The 21,181-nt window shown below is 44.6% G+C and overlaps 1 pseudogene; it reads left to right on the top strand.

Moving 5' to 3' along the window:
• Positions 1-18,037, top strand: part of LOC147890699 (subtilisin-like protease SBT4.3) — a 52,783-nt pseudogene extending 34,746 nt beyond the window's left edge.
• The last annotated feature ends 3,144 nt before the right edge of the window (positions 18,038-21,181 follow it).

Below are 21,181 nucleotides of genomic sequence, written 5' to 3'. Positions count from 1 at the left end.
GACTCGTCTTTTTTTTTTTTCCAAAAAATCAGTGCTGATTATATTACTTTGAAAAAAAAGAATACATGGGGTCAGTTTTGCAGCTGACGGGGCTGCGTTCACAAATCACACGCAGCCCTAAGAGGAAACAAAAAAGGTCTCTCTCACGGAGGGATCAGGCGAGTGTGAATAAACAGCCAGAGAGGCGACGAGTAGCGCCACTGAAGGCCCTGAGATGTATGCTCAAAGAAGAGGCCCTATGTGTCCCAATCTCAGAGGAAACGTCTCCGCTTCTCCCGTTCGGCCCGGGAGTCCCCCTGGATCTGGTCCCACTAACCTCTGAGCGTGTGGATAATCTCGCTCCAGATGTCAGCCATGACCTGGGCAGTCGAGGGGGAGGTACCTCTGAGGATCTGCGCGTAACGCGAGGTCCAAATGTGCCATCCAACGATGCTGCTAATAATCTCCCAGACTAGCTGCCTCACCTGAGATCCTGTGTCCACCTCTGCCAAGTGCTGCGAGATGCCCTCAAGCGGCCCCCAAGTCCCCTGTGTGATGAGGAACATAGGGTCCTACGAGCCTGCCTCGAACAACTGGCGATAGCCAGGTGTGGTGCTACACCAGCAGAACGCGCCCCAAGTGATCAAACCTAACTCCGGTGCTGCACGAGTAATGATCCCGAAGGCCCACCTCCACACTTCCTGGGCGTGAGTGCAGCTCCATAGGTAGTGCTTTGGTGACTCCTCGTCCTCATGACAAATCTGACAGAGTCCTTCCTGACCAACCTGCCACAACCAGCTTCCCACTGGAAGTCCCTTGTGGGCGAGTAGCCAAAGGAAGTAGGAAATCTTCCGCGGCCGCCAACTCTCCCACAAAGACCTTCCAGGAGGCCTGCAGAAATAGCCTGGAAATACCCTGAGCATACCAACTGGGCTGCTGGGTGCACGGTTTGCTCTGCATCCTCCCGAGAACGCTCCTACTGAGTTTCGTACTATAAGCGAAGAAAGGGGTTGGCCCCTGGTCTGCCACAACCTCTGGCCATCTCCACTCTCCTGGGTCCCAGTCAAGCTCTGAAAGGGCCTGCCCCTCCCAAAGCTAGAGACGCCACAACTGCAGCTGATCTTGCTCTACTCTAGGATCGACCTGCCAAACCTTCCCCACGAGGCCTACGACACGAACCCTCTACCACGAGAGAAGGGGGTCGATGAGCGCACCCTCTCTCCTGAGTCGGCCGTCCCCCAAAACGGCGAAGAAGGAGACAGAGGTGTCATCTAGCTGACCTACAACAACTAGTGGGATGCCACAGGGGGTGAACTGTCCAAGCCAACAGGCATCATCAGGCATGAGGGTCTGAATCTCTGGTGGTACCATCCATTCGACAGGAATCGCTCCATCTATCTCTGTACACCTCACCTGAGCTCCACGAACGCCCCCGGCCACGGCTGCTAGTGCAGCAGTCTCCAAGTGTCTGTAAGAGTCCCTCCAAACTCAGAGGGATCGAGCGGGCCCCCACATCTAGCCATCCCACGAGATATGCGACCTCTCCTCCAGCTGAAGACCCGAGACATCTCTGACCTGACCATTCCAGATGAGGGAGTGGCGGTCGATCTCCTCCTGACTGCTAGGAGGTGACTGGATGAGGCTGAGATGAAGTCGCCTCCAAACCGTGAGCGGGGAACGGGGGCGGGTAAGCGGTGCAGAGGTGAAGATCCACCTGAGGGACGGTAGCCACTCTCCTCCTCAGTGCGGGGTGCAAGAACTAATCCCCTACTGAAGTAGCATCTTCCACGTCTGCCCCCCGAGGGTCAAACCGCGAATAACTAACTGGCCCAGCAGGGCCTGACTCTGGAGCTCTGGATCAATGACCCCCAAGCCACCCTCCGCCTGCAGAAGAATGACTGTCTGCCAAGCTACCCTGGCTCTGGTATCTCTGAGACCATCCCCTCCGGACCACAGGAAATTCTGAACCATCCTCCTGAGCTGTGCCACGTAAGATCGCGAGAAGCACCAACAAGAGGCCACATACCAGGCCGTGGCCAGGAGAACCTGATTGACCACAAGGGCACGACCTGCAAGAGAGAGCTTAGCAGTGCTCCAAAAACCCAGCTTTCGTCGTATGGAATCTAGCAATAGGAGAAACTGCTGAGCTGGCGTGATGTCCAGGCCGACCTGAAAACTGAGATATCTAGTAGTCTACCCCTGCAGGATCCATCTGAAACCCAAAAACCTCCCCCACTGTGAGCAGGCCCCAGGGTCTGTGAGAAAACCAACTGATTTGTTCTAGTTGATTTTCGCACCGGCTGCCGAACAGAAGACCTCTCAGGCTAGCCTCACCCTCTCTAGCGTCATCTCATCATCCTGAACATACAGCGCCGTGTCATCTGCATACTCCGAGTCCAGGAGCTCAGTGTCCTCCCTGATGGGAAGGCGAACACCCCGAATCCCTGTCGATCTCGCACGAAGATAGTGCGTCATTGCCTCGACGAAGAAGAGAAACAGGTAAGGAGCAAGTGGGTAACCCTGACGCACTGATCTCTCCAATCGAAATCGCTTTCCCATCCTGCCGCCAATGATGACCCTGCTGGAAGCTATCCTGTATAACGCTGAGATACCCTGAATCCATCCCACTCGGAATCCAAATCTCTCCAAAGGACCCTCCAGGAAGGACCAGTCCACTCGATTGTAAGCCTTCTCAAAGTCGAGAAGTAGGATGGCTAAGTGAAACCCGCTGTGCTGAGCCCACTCCATCGCCTCTGTGAAGGTGAAGACATTATCCAGAATACTGCAATCCTAGACAAAGCCTATCTGAGTGTCATGGATGAGGTCAGGAAGTAGTGGCCGAACTCTGGCACTGATCATTTTGGCAAGGATTTTATAGGCAGTGGTGAGGAGAGTGATCGGGCGCCACTCACGGATCTCCTGTCGATCTCCCCCCTTCGAGATGAGGCAGATCAATCCCGAAGAGAGGCTCTCTGGCATATGTCTACTGCTAAAAATCTTCTAGAGAGCTGCAAGGAGGGGCTGATGGATCTAATCCCAGAATGAAGTGAAGAAAGCTCTAGAGAGCCCATCCTCACTAGGGCATTTCTGCCCATCGATAGCCATCAAAGCCTCCTGCATCTCGACGATGGTAAACAGTGCCATTAGTGTCGTCTGCATGCTGGGCTGAACAAGGGTCGGAGTGTGCCTCCACACCTCCTCGCGGGAATGTCCGGTATGGGGGGCAAGCTACTCCTACTGGAAAAGAGTCCTGTATAAGTCGGTAGCCAACCCCATGACCTCCTCCTGGTCGAAAATGATGTGGCCCTCCGTTGTCCTAAAACTCCGGATCTGGTCACCTGCCGCCCTCTGACCATGATCCTAAAGAACTCTCTGCTCATCCTGTCGCCCTTCCTAGCCTAGTAGGAAAGGGAGGCGTGATAAGAAAACTCCGAGCAACGCTAGAGAGTCTCCTCTAGAAGGGCTCTGGCTTGAAGGGCCTGGATTCGAAGCTCCTCCGAACTCAGAGCTACCTACTGGAGCCGCTGAATGGAGGCGAGGTCCCTACGAAGAGCTCTCTCTCTGCCCCACCACTCTTGACGAACCTAAAGGGCTACTAGCTGGCAAATCTGGCTGGACTCCTGCAGGGCCTAAGCCACCGACTCTGCCAGATCCATGCACTCGCCCCAATCTCTGTCCCAAAGGCTACCAATACGACTGCGCACCTCTTCCCTAGAAAAGATGGAATCAGGAATTTTGCACGAATGGGGGGCAAGGGACTGAGCTGCCGAGTCTAGTGTCAAGAGCACTGGCGCGTGGTTGGAGAGCATCGTCCTTGGCACTACACCCACCTGACCACCTCTGCTGATGGCCCAATCACTGACATAAAATCTGTCCAATCTCTCCAGGAGTCTGCCCCCTTCCCTGCAGAAACCCCACGAGAAGTCCAAGCTCCCTTGCCATCGGTGGAAGGCAGGGTCTCTCCGGCTGTCCCTCCCTCCTGTCGCAAAGAGAAAGGAGTCCCAAGCGGTCTGCTCTGCTTGAGCTATACCTGTAAACTCTGGTCCTCTGCCCTGCTGGTCCTCCAAGGTCTCAAGATTGTTGAAGTCACCTCCAACAATCCACAAATCCATGTCTGGGAGAAGCTCTGTAAGTGTCCTCCAGGAAGTGGCTCTGCGTCAGAGAACTGTGGGTGCATAAATGTTGAGGACTCCTATTCTGGAGCCCTCCAACTCTAGGCCAACCCACAGCGCACGGCCTGGGACCAACGTACCATGGTCAAAAACTCCCTGGGCAACGCAGACGGACGTGTAGACACCGCCACTCCTCCCTTGTTCGCCGATCAAGGGCTCCCAATAAGTGTGAGAGCGCCCAGGGAGGATCTTCCCGCAACTACTGGTATGAGCCACTGAAAGCCTATGCTCCTGGAGTAGGAGCATATCCAAGCAACCAATCACTACTGGTTGAAGTTCCTGTCTCAAGATAAGCTTCCTAGGACCACGGGTGCCAGAAGAATGAAACCCGTTCACATTCCAGGAAACAAAGTGTAAGCTCATGGTGAGGACTGGTAGGCTGCGAACAACTGTCTGTTCACGGCCAAGGTCGATGAAGAGGGTGGTAGATCGGAATGAAGGCGCAGATGCTTCTGTGAGGGTTTTGAGGGGGAGGTGGGGTCATCCTACCCGTTCTTCAAAACTTTTAGCAAAGGCGTCAGGCCTTTGGTGCCATGGACGAACGCTTTCTCGAGCCAGCTTGAGATCTCTGAGGTTGTCATCCCGTAGAAGGCGCGAAGTTTCTGTGCTGTCCAGACTCTGACATCCTGGGGAGGGGCCAAGGCAGGGGGGCCTGAGGATCACAATCAATCTGAAACGCTTGGCGACGCATCGCCACCACATGTGCACGTCACCCTCGGACCACTGGGTCTCGAGAAGCTATCCACCCGTCGGGCCTATCTAGGAGCAAATTTGAGCGTGTGTCTGCTCTCTGAGAGCATCCCAGACCGAGTCGTCTATCCAACTCTCGGTGTCGTCGCTAAGAAAAGTGAAGGCAAAGCTAGGTCCATCCCTCGGGGCCAAGGCTACGATCTTCCCATCCGCCCCTTTGCGGAGCAGGAAGATACTGATGTCGAGGCAAGCTGGGAAGGTCTCGAGGTCGGCCACATCCAAGTAATCCCAGGGTCGGACCTGTAGAAGTCGCGAGGGAGCTCTCTCTCTTGGAGCTGAGGCCCGCCAGAATCTGCGACTGAGGGGGTCGGGCTAGCAGATAAGGAAGGCTGCTCCTGGGGTGGTGTAGTCTCGGGGTGCCCTGCCTGGGGTGAGGAGGGGGGAGGAGGCTGCGGGGTAGGAGACACTGACTCCACTGAAGTGACTAGCAGGGGGGATGGCGGTGGGAGAGTAGGGGCTGCACGCGGTTGAGATACCATCGGTGAAGCTGACACTGCGGGAGAGCTGAGAGGGGAGGGGGGGGCGGGATGGGGCTGGGGCTAGGGCTGGGGCTGAAGGGGAAGAGGCGGGGGTTGAGGCTGAGGGGCACAAGAAGGGGACTGCGACTGGGGTAAGGGCTGGGGCTGGGTGAGGGGGGGCTAGGGACACGGAGAGAGGGGGACCTGAAGCTATGGGGGGACGAAGAAGAAGCTCTCCCTAGACCTTGGGGTGGCTGCCTATCAGGTCTCTGAGGCACTACTATAGGCTGGGTAACCTCTGCCTCCTTGCCTTTGTCAGAAGTCTTCTTATTCTTTCCCCTTTTCCTTTTGACCTCGGTCCAGCCCTAAGCATGAGCTCATGCTTATGCTTATGCATGAGCTTATGCGGAAATACAGAATAAGAGGGAAAGGAAAGAGAGAAGTGGGAAAGAGAGAAGGGGGAAAGAGAGGATAAGAGAAGGGGAAAAAAAGATTATGCATGAGCATATGTCTCATTTTCTTATGCTCATGCTTATGCTTAAGCATAAGCATAAGCATAAGCATGAGCTTATGCTTATGCATGAGCATGAGCTTATGCGGAAATAGAGAATAAGAGCGAAAGGAAAGAGAGAAGGGGGAAAGAGAGAATAAGAGAAGGGGGAAAAAAAGACATATGCTCATGCTTATGCATGAGCATATGTCTACTTCACTTATGCTCATGCATAAGCACAAGCATGAGCATATGTCTCATTTTCTTATGCTCATGCTTATGCCGCATAAGCTCATGCTCATGCATAAGCATAAGCATGAGCTTATGCTTATGCTTATGCATAAACTTATGCGGAAATAGAGAATAAGAGGGAAAGGAAAGAGAGAAGGGGGAAAGAGAGAATAAGAGAAGGGGGGGGAAAGAGACATATAGTCTTGCTTATGCATGAGCATATATCTACTCTGCTTATGCTCATGCATAAGCATAAGCATGAGCATATGTCTCATTTTCTTATGCTCGTGCTTATGCTTAAGCATAAGCATAAGCATAAGCATAAGCTCATGCTTATGCTTATGCGGAAAGAGAGAATAAGAGGGAAAGGAAAGAGAGAAGGGGGAAAGAGAGAATAAGAGAAGGGGGAAAAAAGAGACATATGCTCATGCTTATGCATGAGCATATGTCTACTTCGCTTATGCTCATGCATAAGCATAAGCATGAGCATATATCTCATTTTCTTATGCTTATGCTTATGCCGCATAAGCTCATGCTCATGCATAAGCATAAGCCCATGCCTATGCTTATGCATGAGCTTATGCGGAAATAGAGAATAAGAGGGAAAGGAAAGAGAGAAGGGGGAAAGAGAGAAGGTGGAAAGAGAGAATAAGAGAAGGGGGGAAAAAAGAGACATATGCTCATGCTTATGCATGAGCATATGTCTACTCCACTTATGCTCATGCATAAGCATAAGCATGAGCATATGTCTCATTTTCTTATGCTCATGCTTATGCCACATAAGCATAAGCATAAGCTCATGCTTATGCTTTAAGCATAAGCATAGGCTCATGCTTATGCTTATGCATGAGCTTATGCGGAAATAGAGAATAAGATGGAAAGGAAAGAGAGAAGGGGGAAAGAGAGAATAAGAGAAGGGGAGAAAAAAGAGATATATGCTCATGCTTATGCTAATGCTTAAGCATAAGCTCATGCTTATGCTTATCCATGAGCATAAGAGAATGGGGAAATAGAGAATAAGAGGGAAAGGAAAGAGAGAAGGGGGAAAGAGGAGGAAATAGATTGAAGGAGGGAAGAAGGAAAGAGATTCAGGGGAAGAGACGATTCCTACACCCATCATTGCAACTAGCGTCTTAAGCGCTAGCTGCAGGCCAATGCAAATAACAAAAATAATAAATGGAAAAAAGAGGAAGCACTTACCTAAAATAGTACGTCCCGCTCGGTGTTGTGGACTGGCCCTACAAAAGAGAGGAAAGAACCCATTTTTTAAATAAGATGGTAGAGGAAGGAGGAGATTACAAAAGTAACTTCTTGAAAGGAGGAGATTGAGGAGACAAGGAAAGGAGGAGATTGAGGAGACAAGGAGAAAGAGAAGGAAGACAAATAAAGAAAAAAGAGGTGAGTCTTCTTTCTTTCTTGAAATCTCGTTTTTTGTTTCAATCCTTTGAAAACAAGCATGAAAACTAGCTTATAGGTTTAGCAATACAAAGAGAAGCACTCACAAAACTAAAGCTAACAAATAAACAACCTACATTGTTGAAACAAACTCACCTCTGAAGAACTTCCTTTTAAGAAACCAAAGAGGGAAAAGGGTAGAGAGGGGTACAAGAGCTAGGAGAAGGGTGAGGAGTGGAGAATAGAGTGGGAGGTTGTCGGACATAGGTGGGAGGTCGTCAAAAATAGGTGGGAGGAGAGATTGGCTTGCTTACTTGAGAGATTAGAGAAGAGGATAAAGAAAGCGCCGCACGACGGGAGTCTCGGGTTTTAACCCACAGTGTCGCTATATAGCGATGCTTAACCATCGCTATATAGCGATGGAAAAGAGAAAAAAGATCGCTATATAGCGACGCTTACAGTCACTTTTTTGTTGTAGCATGAAAAAAAGCTCATAGATGCTATTTTATAACTGTTAATATCTCTTCTTCATGCTTATGTTGTGATTTTATAAGTGTAGATGGAAGGGACGAGTGGAAGCTCGTCCAATGATGCGCCAATGCCTGGGAGCACGAAGTGGCTTACGGAGAGGTTATACTATCATTGCACTCATTGCAAGCGAGAAGTACGACATCAATGTTGTATTATCATGCGCCACTTGCAGATGTATGGGGAGGAGCCAGAACCAGTACCCACCGTTGGTGTTGCACCTGTTGATGGACCATCGGTAAGTCAAAGCTATTTAAGTTTGCAGTCTTATTGTATACCAGGAAATACAAGATCTTATATTTACACGAAATCTTAAAATAGGCTGAGGAGGGTGACGAGGGTATGCGTATACCTTCTCACTTTTAGCAAGACTATAGTCTCCTGGATGATGACGAGGGTATGGTCGACATGATGGATTCCATTTTTAGGGGCACTATATCCCATGTACACGTGCTGTCAGAGTCTGAGGTCAAAATGCGAGAGTTGCAATCAACACAATTGTATGAGGGTGCTAGGATGTCTAAACTACGTGCTTGTCTCTCAATCTTGAATCTACAAGTAAAGTATGGGTGGTCGGATACAAGTGTCTCGGCCTTAATGAGGTTAGCTCTTGCATTAATTTGACTCATTATTTGGATATTGTTTGCTTTGAGAATCATCATTTGGATAGTGTATACTGAATCATCATTATTCAAAGCCTATGTATGTTTTGAATTGTCATAGGTTGCTCCAGAAGATGTTGTCTACACCAAATACCATGCCCGCATCAAGAGATGAAGCGAAAAAGATGCTAACAACAGTGGGTATGGATTATGATACCATCCATGCTTGCCGTAATGATTGTATTCTCTTTCGTCGTGAGCATGGAGATTTGGCTAGTTGTCCAAAGTGTGGGGAACAACGATATAGAGATGACTTGCAAGGTGAGCGGATACCGGTAAAGGTCTTGAGACACTTTCCCATCATTGTAAGAATACAACACATGTTCCGATGCAAATCCATAGCGGAGTTGATGACATGGCATGCATCTCATCGGTCCACTGATGACACATTGAGGATTCCCGCAGATTGTGTAGCTTGGAAGCACATAGATAATCAGTGGCCGGACATTGCGAGGGAGCCACACAACTTACATCTTGGGCTAGCCATGGACGGCCTGAATCCTTTTGGGTTACGCTTGACATCTTGGTCGACATGGCCCATAGTCATGGTGAATTACAATATCCCACCATGGCTAACAATAAAAAAGGGACACCTCATGCTTGCACACTCAAGTCCACTTGCTTGTGCACACAGTTGATGAGGTGGCTATAGCAGGTACCGTTCATAGTCGATGGATGTTTTTTCTCGAGCGGTTTATGAAAACTTTAAAGGGATTTGTAAGACAAAGAGCAAGACCAGAAGCAAGCATGGCAGAGGGATGGCTTGTGCAAGAGTCATTAGTATATATCACAGAATTTCTTGCATCCACGGATCCCAATATGCTGCAAGCTTGGCATAACAAGGATGATGATCGCATCGTTGGCAAGGTTCCTCAAGGAAAAGGGATTGAAAGAAAGATGAGCGAAGAGCAAATGGAGAAATTCAATAAGTTTTGTATCCTCAATAGCCATGAGATGCAGAAGTGGATTGAGAGATATGAAGTGGCCAAAGCAGAAAGAATAAATGCAAGGACGAGATTCAGAGTAATGTACAGGTGATCACAACCATATCCATGGGATCTAGCTCTTCTCCCTACTCACATGTCACTTGATTGGCTACAACTAGCTCTACGTAAAGCCGAACGTGATGGATAGACAATAAACGAGTGTGAGCGAGAGTTATCATCTGGATGTATGGTGCATGTAAGTTTCTTACCTCTTGACGTAATTAAGTAATTATTTGTGGCAATATATGCTATAAAATAGATGCATATTCATTGTTTTAATGATGCTCTTTTACAGTACAAAAAATACAATGCATTATGGTCATATAAATGACATTTTCGCGTGGAAGGCATCGATTCAAAGAGAGTCATGTATGATTGTGGAGTCATGGCTAACTTCACACAAGATAGCCGAGCAAGTGCTTTGGATACCAATCTTCTCTCCTCACAGTTGGATTATTGTGGAACCATACGCGACATCTATGAAGTTGATTTCAAACGATTTCATATTTTCATTCTTGATGTAAAATGGTTTAGAACTATTTACAACGGTCCCCATGTGACAGTGAGAAAAGATAGTAGCGGTCTCTTTGCAATAGACTCCACCAAACATTGGACCGATGAAAGTGATACTTTTGTTCTTCCCGAGCAATGTGAGTAGGTGCATACTAATGATTTAATTAATCGAAGCTTTCGTTTTTAAAGTCCATTGATACATGTACTTGAGCATAATTTCATATATATATTTGATCACGTTTGGCACCCATCTTCAATATAGGTGGTTTTTCATCCAGATCGTTCTGATCCAAGATGGTGGTACGTGATCCAAGTTGCACCACGAAGTAAGAAAATTTTTGAAGATCGAGATGTGGATATGGAGATGCCACTACCAATGCTGGATCCAATTGATGAATCTAACGAAGAAGATGTAGATCACCATATGAGCCAAGAGGAAGATGCGCATAATGACATCGCATAGGAGGAAGATGGAGATCATGATATTGAGGAAGAAGACAATGATCATCAAGAATCACCACACTTTATTGAAGAAGATGATCAAATACTTTTAGGTGAACGTACGATGCTAGAGTACGATGATGATATAGGAGATCAACTCGGTATAGTGTTGGAGATAGACTTGTTTGGCACCTTAGACTTGGCTCAAGATGAAACAGTTGATGTAAATGCTCTTAATTGATTTTTCTCATCTCAAACTTCGACATGAATATATGAGCTTCAAAGGCTTGATGTACATGCTCTCATTTTTTTATTCTCTATGAGATCAAACATGTATGAAAATTTAAAAAAATTTGTCATTGGAAAAAACTAACTTTTAAGGCTTATTTAAAAAAAAAACCTCTCTGGAAAACGTCGCTATAAAATAGTATAACAGTGTCGCTATATAGCGACATTTAAAAGTCGCTATATAGTGACGCTTTAGGAAACCCGCTTTTCATACCGATGATTAGCGCTAAGCGGGCACTAAACGTCGGTACGTAAACGTCGAAATAGGATCCGTGTGTAGTAGTGTCAATAAAGTCGGGTGATTCTTGATGATCATCATCTTCTTCCTCAATATCATGATCTCCATCTTCCTCCTGTATGATGTCATTATGCACATCTCTCTCTTGGCTCATATTGTGATCTTCTTCTTCTTCTCTAAATCCATCTAAATCAATTGGATCTGGCATTCGTAGTGGCATCTCCATATCCACATCTCTATCTTCAAAAATTTGCTTACTTCGTGGTGCAACTTGGATCACGTACCACCATCTTGGATCAAAACGATCCGGATGAAAAACCACCTATATTGAAGTGCCAAATGCCATCAATTATATGAAACTATGCTTAAGCACATGTACCAATTGATATTTAAAAACAAAAGACTCAATTAATTAAATCATTAGTATGCACCTGCTCACAATACTCAAGAAGAACAAAGACCATCGTAAATAGTTCTAAACCATTTTACATCAAGAATGAAAATACTCAATCGTATAAAATCAAATTTATAGATTTTGTGTATGGTCCCACAATAATCGAACTGCGAGAAGAGAAGATTGGTATCCAAAGCACTTGCTCGGCTATCTTGTGTGAAGTTAGCCATGACTTCACAATCATACGTGACTCTCTTTCAATCGATGTGTTCCACACAAAAATGTCATTGGTATTTCTAGGAGCTCTGGAAATATCAGACCCGCACTCATGTCCATAAGATCTGTAACTCCTCTATTAAAGGTACCATGTACATGGCCTTAGACTCGAACATCACGTGCTTTGCCCCTAAAAATAGAATCCATCATGTCCACCATACCCTCCTCATCATTTGGCACATCCGGGAGACTATACTCCTTCTCAAAGTGTGAAGGTATACGCACACCACCCTCCTCATCTTGTCTCAAGGTTTTGTGTAAATATAAGAACTTGTCTCAAGATTTCGTGTCGTGTACGTAGACAAAATTAATCACAAACTCAAATAGCATTAACTTTTCGATGATCCATCACCACGTGCACCACCAATGGTGGGTACTGGTTTGGGCTCCTCCCCATACATCCTCAAGTGGCGCATGACAATATGGCATTGATGTCATACTTCTCACTTGCAATGAGTGCAATGACAATACAACCTCTCCATAAGCCATACTCCTTCTTAAAGTGTGAAGGTATATGCACACAACCCTCGCCATCCTCCTCATCCTATCTCAAGATCTCATGTCGTGTATGCAGGCAATATTAATCACAAACTCAAATAGCATTGACTTTTTGATGATCCATCACCACGTGCACCACCAATGGTGGATACTGGTTTGGGCTCCTCCCCATACATCCTTAAGTGGCGCATGACAATACGGCGTTAATGTTGTACTTCTCGCTTGCAATGAGTGCAATGACAATACAACCTCTCCGTAAGCCACTCTGCACGCTTGAGCATTGGCGCATCATCTGACAAGCTTCCACTCATCCCTTCCATATGCACACCTCCAAAATCACAACACAAAATGCAAGGAAATCCATTAAGATCCAAAAAATAGCCACCCATGAGCTCCTTCCCTCTCTTCTTAGATCAAGTGCCCTGAATCGTCGCTATATAGCGATGCTTTGCCCTGTTTCGTCACTATATAGTGACGCTTTTAGGGTATGAGTATATAGCGACACTTTTAGGATATAAGTGTCGCTATATCGCGACCTTTAGGATATAAGTGTTGCTATACAGTGACCTTTAGGGTATAAGTGTCTCTATATAGTGACACTTATACCCTAAAGGTTGCTATATAGCGACACTTTTAGGGTATAAGTGTCGCCATATAACGATTGACTAGTGTTGCTATATAGCGATGCTTAAAACTCGAAACCCCGCACAATGCCATCTTTCACAATTGTATTGCAAGAAAAGTAAAAATCTCTCCTCCCACATTATATTCAGCGATTTCGCTTTCCTCCTCTATTCCCCACTCTCCTCACCCCTACCAAGCCCCTCTCCCATTGACACTTATGCTCCCTCTCCACCCTCCTTCCTCTCTACTTGTGTGAAAGGAAGTTTTTCAAGAAGGTGTGTCTCTTTAAGCAATGTATGTTCATTTTTTGTAAGATTTCATTTTGTGAGTGTTGAAGCATGTTTCTCCTTGCATTGCTAAGCCTATATAAAGCCTTATTCAAACTATCATCTAGCTCAAAGCATAGTTAGCAGTGATAGTTTTGTTCATAATCAAAATGTCAGCATTGATATTTGAAGCAAAGGGATGTGCATTCACTACAAATAGCGAGTCCTACATCCTTAGGTAGTGTGTAGTGCATCAATTTTAGTTCCACATTGGTATTCAAAGTCCTAATATCTTCGACTTATGAGGTATAATTAAGTAGACTAGTGTGAAATGACAAGTCCGCACAATTTTTAGTCATGAATAGATAAGAAGAACCTCATATTTTAAATTAGAGGTTGTGTGAACTAGCTCTAAGATGGTTAAGTAACCATTAGGTGGCCTACTAGGTTCTCGAGGAGGTCACTCATCATATGTAACCCTATCACGTGAGTTCAACAGAAGGATATTTTTTATTTCTAAAATTTACAGAAATAAATATACAGAAGGGACTATTTAAAATAGTTTTGAGAAAAATTTATAGATTTGTATAGAAAAGGGGTACATTTTATTAATTTTACAAATAAGGGATTTTAGAAATAGGCCTTGAACGCATGTGGTATAGAGGGTTTATACATAGTGACCCCCCAAGACTAGGTTGCCTTTTTATAAAAAAATTAAAAGTATAATATTGTTGCCAAAATCATTACATAGATGAGAAGATAGACAAAATGTAATAGACAAAGGGATTAAACCTTACTAAAGACAAGTAAATACGAAACTGAAAAGCCTAAATATTTCTCTTGCTAAAAATCCTTAAGACATTCATTACCAACTCCACAACTTCCTCAAGAGTGTTTTGGTCCTGAACGTTCTCTGAAAGATCATGTTGTTTCACGTTTTCCATATGCACTGAAGAACATTTGTCTGAATTGACTTCTAAACCTCATGAAAAGCATCATAATTTATGTTGCTAGTTTGCTAATTTATTTTCATCATGTATTAGAGGCTTTTCAACTTTGCCAAAAAAGAGATGTCATGGAACTATCAAAGCAAAGCATGTAGAGGGTCACTTTGAAACCACCTTTAATTCATGCATGAGCGAGGACAACAAATTGAAGAGAGCTTGTTGGAGTCTATAACGACAAGCCCGCACATGATATCTTAGGTAAAGAGACCGCTTTGTCCCTCGTGGAAATTTGAAAAGACCTTTTAGTGCCTTCACATTCTTTTCATTGTTCCTTGGCATGCCCTAGTGCTCTTTAAAGTCGAATTGGCGACTATTCGAGGAAAATTACTTTTGTTGACGTAATGTTCTGGAATTGATTGCGGTGTTAGAACGTAAGCATTGAGACATTACGTGTTGTAGAAGAAGAACACACGGGATATACATCAGTGTTTGAGCTATATAAAGCAGTGAGAAGGGGAACTAGAATCCGTGGTTTCGGTGAGCTCGTTAAGCATACCCTACCTCTCTCATTCAGTGAGGAAATCGCTCGTCAATCGATCATTTACAGCTGCAATAAAAGCTTCGACGGTTCTCAGCCACTTGCCCTAACGTGTCGATATTCATAAAGCAGCCATGATAAGCCACTCGTGCCTGACAAATGTGTGATCTCGTGCTGCAGCTATGCCTGGGGTAGTGTCGGTGTTCGAAAGCATAAATTTGGGCTTGCACACAACCAGATCTTGGACTCTCCTGGGACTGTCCTCACAGAGTCCACGAAACCTAAAGTCGGAATTGAATATTGTAATGGGAGTGATGGACACAGGCACGTTGTGAATTCAAGCCTGCTTAGGAATTGTCAGCGTCATCACTGTGTTTATGTTGTATTAATCTTTAGCAAGAGTGATCATTAGACTTAGGTTAGGCAACGCTCTTGTGAGTTTACAGTGTTCTCGAAGAACATTTTTCTTTTCGGATCTCAAAACTTAGAACTTTGAAATCACAGGTTTTTCTTCAACATTTGCCAATTATTTTGCCCAAATATAACTAAAATGTTAAAAATCTTGCAAACTATAAAAATTGCAGATATATATTTAAAGGTTAAAACTAAAATTTTGCAGGTCCATTGTAAGGGTTTGCAGGTTTTATGAGAACACTCTGTGTTTAGAAGCTTGCCGACCTAACAACTGAAGTACCCTGGATCTCTACCCGCAGGTATATGGCCTGAATCGGAGAGCTTCAGCGACAGTGGACTGGTTCATGATCAGCTTGATCAAGCTGCGCCGGGATGCTACCATGGCTGCCCGTAACGTTGCCAACTTACTACCATGACTGTTGGGGTGTAGTAAAATATTTCAAGGCCCAGGCTTGTGATGTCGGTGCCTTGTGATGGTGAATGTGATTGTCTTTAAGATTGCACAAATGCCTACTACTTCAGACTCCAGACCACATGTCTACTGACGTCGAATTTGACTCTCCAGGAAAGTGACACTGGATAGTAGCGCTGCTGCCTTCGTTGCAACTCAGAACGCCTTTGCCGCGTCCCAAGGGCCGAGCTTAGTTGAGATCAAGGACAACTACCTGTCACCCATAGACTACAACGGACATGGCAGCCATACTGCCTCTACCGCAGCTGGCAATGCTATAAGAGGCGCAAATCTGTCTGGTCTTGCGAGGGGAGAGTCGCAGGGAGGCGTGCCAGGAGGAAGAATTGCTTCGTATAAAGTGTGTTGGGACGAAGGATATTGTAATGACGGTGATATCTTGGATGCATTTGATACGGCCATTTACAAGGGTGTCGATGTGCTCTCTATCTCATTTGGAGGTCCCAGTGTCGAGGACTCGTTTGCAGACAGTATCGCTCTGGGGTCCTTTTATGCTATCCAGAAGGGAATCGTGGTTGTTTGCTTAGCGGGAACAATGGGCCGGATATAGGCGAAGCTACCAACGTAGCTCCTTGGGTAATTACAGAAGCGGCAAGCAGCATCGATCGACAGTTTTATTCAACCGTTGTGCTCGGAAGCAACGTTACGCTGAAGGTGATATCTCTAATCTCTTTGCCGATTCTTTTGTTTTGAATTCATTGGCCATCAATGAAGATTTCACTCTGAGACAATCTCCTTAATTTCTTGGCAGGTTAGGGCAATCAACACTGAAGTACCCGAAGGACATTATCCGCTTGTATACGGCGCCGATGCCGGCTTGAACAATCTCAGCAGGTATCACTACTAGACGTCACGTATGTCACCACTTATGACAGTTTTATAGTTTCCATCGATGGATCTCACTAAACTACTCTAAGTGCCACCACTTTTCTCCCAGAAACTGCAGCAGCGGCTCTCTCGACCCAGCGAAGGTGAAGGGAAAAATAATCGCGTGTGAGTCTGGAAGACATCCTGAACAGAGCACAACCGTTTCTTTAGCTGGAGGTGTTGGCATGATAATCATAGATGATTCTGCTACGTAGATTGGGGCGTTCACATTCGGTGTCCCAACGAGTGTGATTGGAATGGAAGATGGAGACACGTTACAAACTTACGCGCGATCTAACAGGTAGACGTGGGTAGCATTTCGCAGTCTGCTTTTGCTCCGCTCCAGCCTCAAGCTGTTTCTTCGCGACTAATATACAGCTATGGCCGTTGTCAAACAGCAATCCAATTGTCCAGATCTTACCTACTACGGATCCCTTGGACCAACCCTCAGCTCTTCTTGCATCTTTCTCATCTCGAGGTCCCAGTCGAGTTAATTATCCGGTTTTCAAGGTAATAACAATTTAAAGCACATTTCTTGATTTTCCAATTTCTGGAATCTGCGGGACTTGCCTTTTCATGGTTCTCTATGACCATTTTATGAGTTCTGCCTGCAGCCGGACTTAACAGCTCCCGGGGTTAGCATATTGGCATCCTGGTCACATGCTCATTCTATTACTAATGAGCCTCAAGATCATCGTTTGAATGTGAGCTATAACATTGCTTCGGGAACCTCTATTGCATGCCCACATGTAGCCGGAGCTGCCGCCTACGTAAAGTCATTCCACCCATCTTGGAGCCCAGCAGCAATCAAGTCTGCGCTTATGACGACAGGTAGGAGCCATACAATAATTCCTTAGTCCTGGTTTTGCGAGTCCTGTCTTCAAAGCTAGAAGACAGTATCAGAACTGAAATCTCTGAAGGTGAGATAATCTCGTCGAGCTAGATTGTCCGTGCGTTGGTATCTACATTCAGATTATTGTTTTGGCAAGCTTCGTGAGCTTAACTTAATTTACTGGAATGGTATTGCAGCAATGCCGCTGGATGTAGGGCACGCATCCAATGAGGATGGAGAATTTGGCTTTGGATCTGGGCAGATCCAACCAACAAAAGCCATACATCCCGGGCTAGTTTATGACATAGCTTGGGAAGATTATGCTGAATGGTTATGCGGTCAGGGCTACGACCCCAGAAAGATGAGGCTAATAACTGGGAGCAATAAGACATGCAGCAAAACAGAAGAGACGAAGAGGGATTTAAACTACCCAGCAGTATCATTGCCGGTGGAAGGAGGGTCCGAAGTACCAAGTGACAGATGGTGGGAGTTTACGAGAACGATAACAAATGTGGGGGCAGCGAGATCTGTGTACAAGGCAGAGGTGGAAGTGCCAGAGGGAATGAAAGTGGTGGTGAATCCAACAATGATATCTTTCTCCAAGTTGAATGAGAAGAAGACGTTCGTGATCGAGGTGCAGGCTCCAGGGCTCAAAACTAGCACTAGTCCTAATATTGGAAACCGCCTCTCTGCATCCCTTGTGTGGAAGGATACAGATGAGGTTTTCTCTGTGAGGATCCCCATGAGGTCTGGCCCAGAAGCCTCAACATTCCGCCCATAGGGTTTCAGGTTTAGCGTGCTAGCAATTCGTGAACCTCTTTGCCTTGGTTCTTCTAGCCCCCCTTCCCGACTATCTCCTTATGCGTGCTATTTCCTGAATGTCATTCTTTGGTTTGTGCTCGATACATCCAGCCATTCCAACCCTTTATAGAGTGTCATTCATAACCTTAGTCACATATTAATGTGTGCTTTTGTCGGCTGGCTTCTTTCCTAATGTTTGAGTATTCAAAAAGGGTGTACATTGTTCTTTTGCATTCATAGTAATTGATCTTGTCTATTTCCTATCTATTTTCAAGGACTATTTTCAATCTTTTATTTCTCTTGTGAGAGAAAGACTCTCTCTCTCTCTCTCTCTCTCTCTCTCTCTCTCCCCCACACACACACACCTCTTTTAGGACCCAAACTTGTATAGGATAAATTTAGGTACTATATATCTCTTTTGGTTTGCATGGTTTAATTGTCATAATCAAATTGTCTTATCTCTCTCTCTCTCTCTCTCTCACACACACACACCTCTTTTAGGACCCAAACTTGTATAGGATAAATTTAGGTACTATATATCTCTTTTGGTTTGCATGGTTTAATTGTCATAATCAAATTGTCTTACAATATGACATTGCCTTGCTACGTGCGGGGCATGTTGCTTCTGGTGATGGCAATATTGTAGCAATTCATCAATTGCTTAGCCCAGTGGATGATCTGTTTTGATTCAACTTAGTCATTCCAAGAAACGCAACTTTGTTCAACTTGAATAAATCCCAGCCTTCATTAGCAATCACACAAGCACACCGTATGCTTTCCAATCGAATTCACATGTCGTATTACAGTTTTCTTAATCCGTCATCTGCTAAAAACAAAGGTTCAATGGATTCTTATCCAATGTGAATGGGAAAAGATGCAATTCCATGCTAAAAAGAGAGCAATATTAATATCTTCATTAAATCACCTTCAATGTTAGTTATGAGAACATTTTCATGGTTGCTCCAAAGCTAATCCACCTTTACCGTCTTCAAGGATGGCCTACACGACTTGCACAATTTCAAAGTCACTCTCCTTCCTAGTATTGTTGAGCAAATTGCGAATGAAAATGAGTCAATGTATATCTTGCACTATTCTCCATGCACAAAGGTTGCCAAGAAAAAAGGCATCGTATACTCTACACTGAAGTTGAGTGCCTCAGTGTCAACATTATTTGTGCAGGGATGTTTTTATCGAAGCTATGCTTATATATTAATATAAAATCTTTCTGAAAGTTTTCAAGCTAATTTTTTTAGTTTCACAAAATTGGTAGAATGTAGTACTTTTTTATATATTTTCTTTTGAAATATGATAGATAGCTCCCAGACCCCATGAGGTTTGGCCCAGAAGCCTCAACATTCCACCCATAGGCTTTCAAGCTTAGCATGCTAGCAATTGAACCTCTTTGCCTTGGTTCTTCTAGCCCCTGTAGAAGTTGAGAAAAGATAGAGAATAGACATAGAGAAGTATCTGAACGTTGTATTTTCATTATGATGAATTGATTGTTTTGTACATTGTTTGTGTCGATTTGGAGTGTCTTTTGATTCACGCTTTTGCGTTTGATTTATCATCTTATTTTGTCTCTTTATGTTTTAGCATTAATTCAATTTCAATACTCCCCCTTAATGCCAAAACTGTTTAACTAAAATAATCTACTGTTTTAAGTCTTAAATTAGAGCAACATGCTTCATGTTGAGGAGTAGGTAGTGGCTTTGTGAGCAAGTCCGCCCACATCAGTTCCGTTGGTGTATGTTCTAGCTTCAGTTTCTTTTCTTCGATCAATTCCCTGATAAAATGGTATTTCAAGTCAACATGCTTAGTTTTCTCAGAATGTTTAGGATTACTTGCAAGATAAATACAAGAGAGATTGTCGTAATATAATGATAAGGAGAGTTTCAAAAGTAGTTGTAGTTCATCAAGTAGGATTTGAATCCAAAGTCCTTCCTTTGTTGCCATTGCTACTGCTACGAACTCAGTTTCTACTGATGATAATGTTACAGCAGTTTGTTTCTTTGATTGCCACGTGACTGCAACACTTGCAAGCACAAATGTAAAGCCAGTAGTAGAACATCATGTATCTATCCCCCCCCCCCAATCAGAGTTAGATCATCCTATGAGAGGGTGAGTTGACGAGGAGGGTTACGACGTGTATATTAAGTAGCGAATGACACGAAGAAGTGCCTTCCAGTGTTTATGTCCAAGGTTGTGCATGAAGCGTGAGAGAAAGTTAATGCTATATTGGCATATGTCTGGGCGGGTGTAGGTGACTAAATAACGCAATTTACCTATTAATTGCCTATAGGGAAACTGTTGCATGAACTGCTTATCACGGTCAGAGGTTGGACAATTAGTAAGTGAGAGATGGAAATTCCAAAAACTTGAATGTACAAAAGAAACCAACAAAAGACTATTTTAGTATTTGACTTTGATTATAATAAGATGAAGGATGCAACATCCCATGAAAACAAAGTGACAAATAAATTTGATAAGGAGAAGTGTACAAATGTAAAGAAGACACGGACAGACATATGCATAAAAAGAAAGCGAGTCCATACAGATGTAGAAAAGCAATCAAAGAGAATAAGAGTACTAAATGAAGATGTTATGCTAAAAGCAATGCGATTTACGTGTTGCAACCGAAGTTGTATGCATTCCATTAACTTGCTTGACATCAAGGGATGTAGAGAACAGGTGTGGCAAAGAAGAGGGAGCAAAAGAAATGAATATCTACTCATCAGGCTCTCTTGCTTTCTGGTAAATGATATGAAAAAGCCTAATTTCGAACAACAAATAAAGCCTCGTATAAATGGAAAAAGTATTTGCAATAATGCATATCGCATTACTACAAGATTATCACATGGCACATACTGGGATTTGGCAAACAAAGCAAAGTATGGAGTGAAGTTTAACATTCATGGAAACACAGGAAGGCCCAAAACAAGAGCCTTAACAGTCTCAGCAATAGCAATTTAAAAAGACTACATTCATGAAAATGCTTTACGTCAACCCCATCTATCTGAAATGCATCTTCCGATAGGTTTGACAAAAAAAGAAGTGTTTAAGTTTATTGGAGAAACACAAAGGAAAAGAGAGCATGCTCTAACTTCTTTTCACGATCTGTATACTC

Source organism: Dipteris shenzhenensis, chromosome 18 (genome assembly GCF_047967505.1).
Source record: "Dipteris shenzhenensis isolate YYH24624 ecotype China chromosome 18, Dip_SZ_1.0, whole genome shotgun sequence".
NCBI classification, from domain to species: domain Eukaryota; kingdom Viridiplantae; phylum Streptophyta; class Polypodiopsida; order Gleicheniales; family Dipteridaceae; genus Dipteris; species Dipteris shenzhenensis.
Note: the sequence above shows the minus strand (reverse complement) of the source record. Positions and strands in the feature narration are given on the sequence as shown.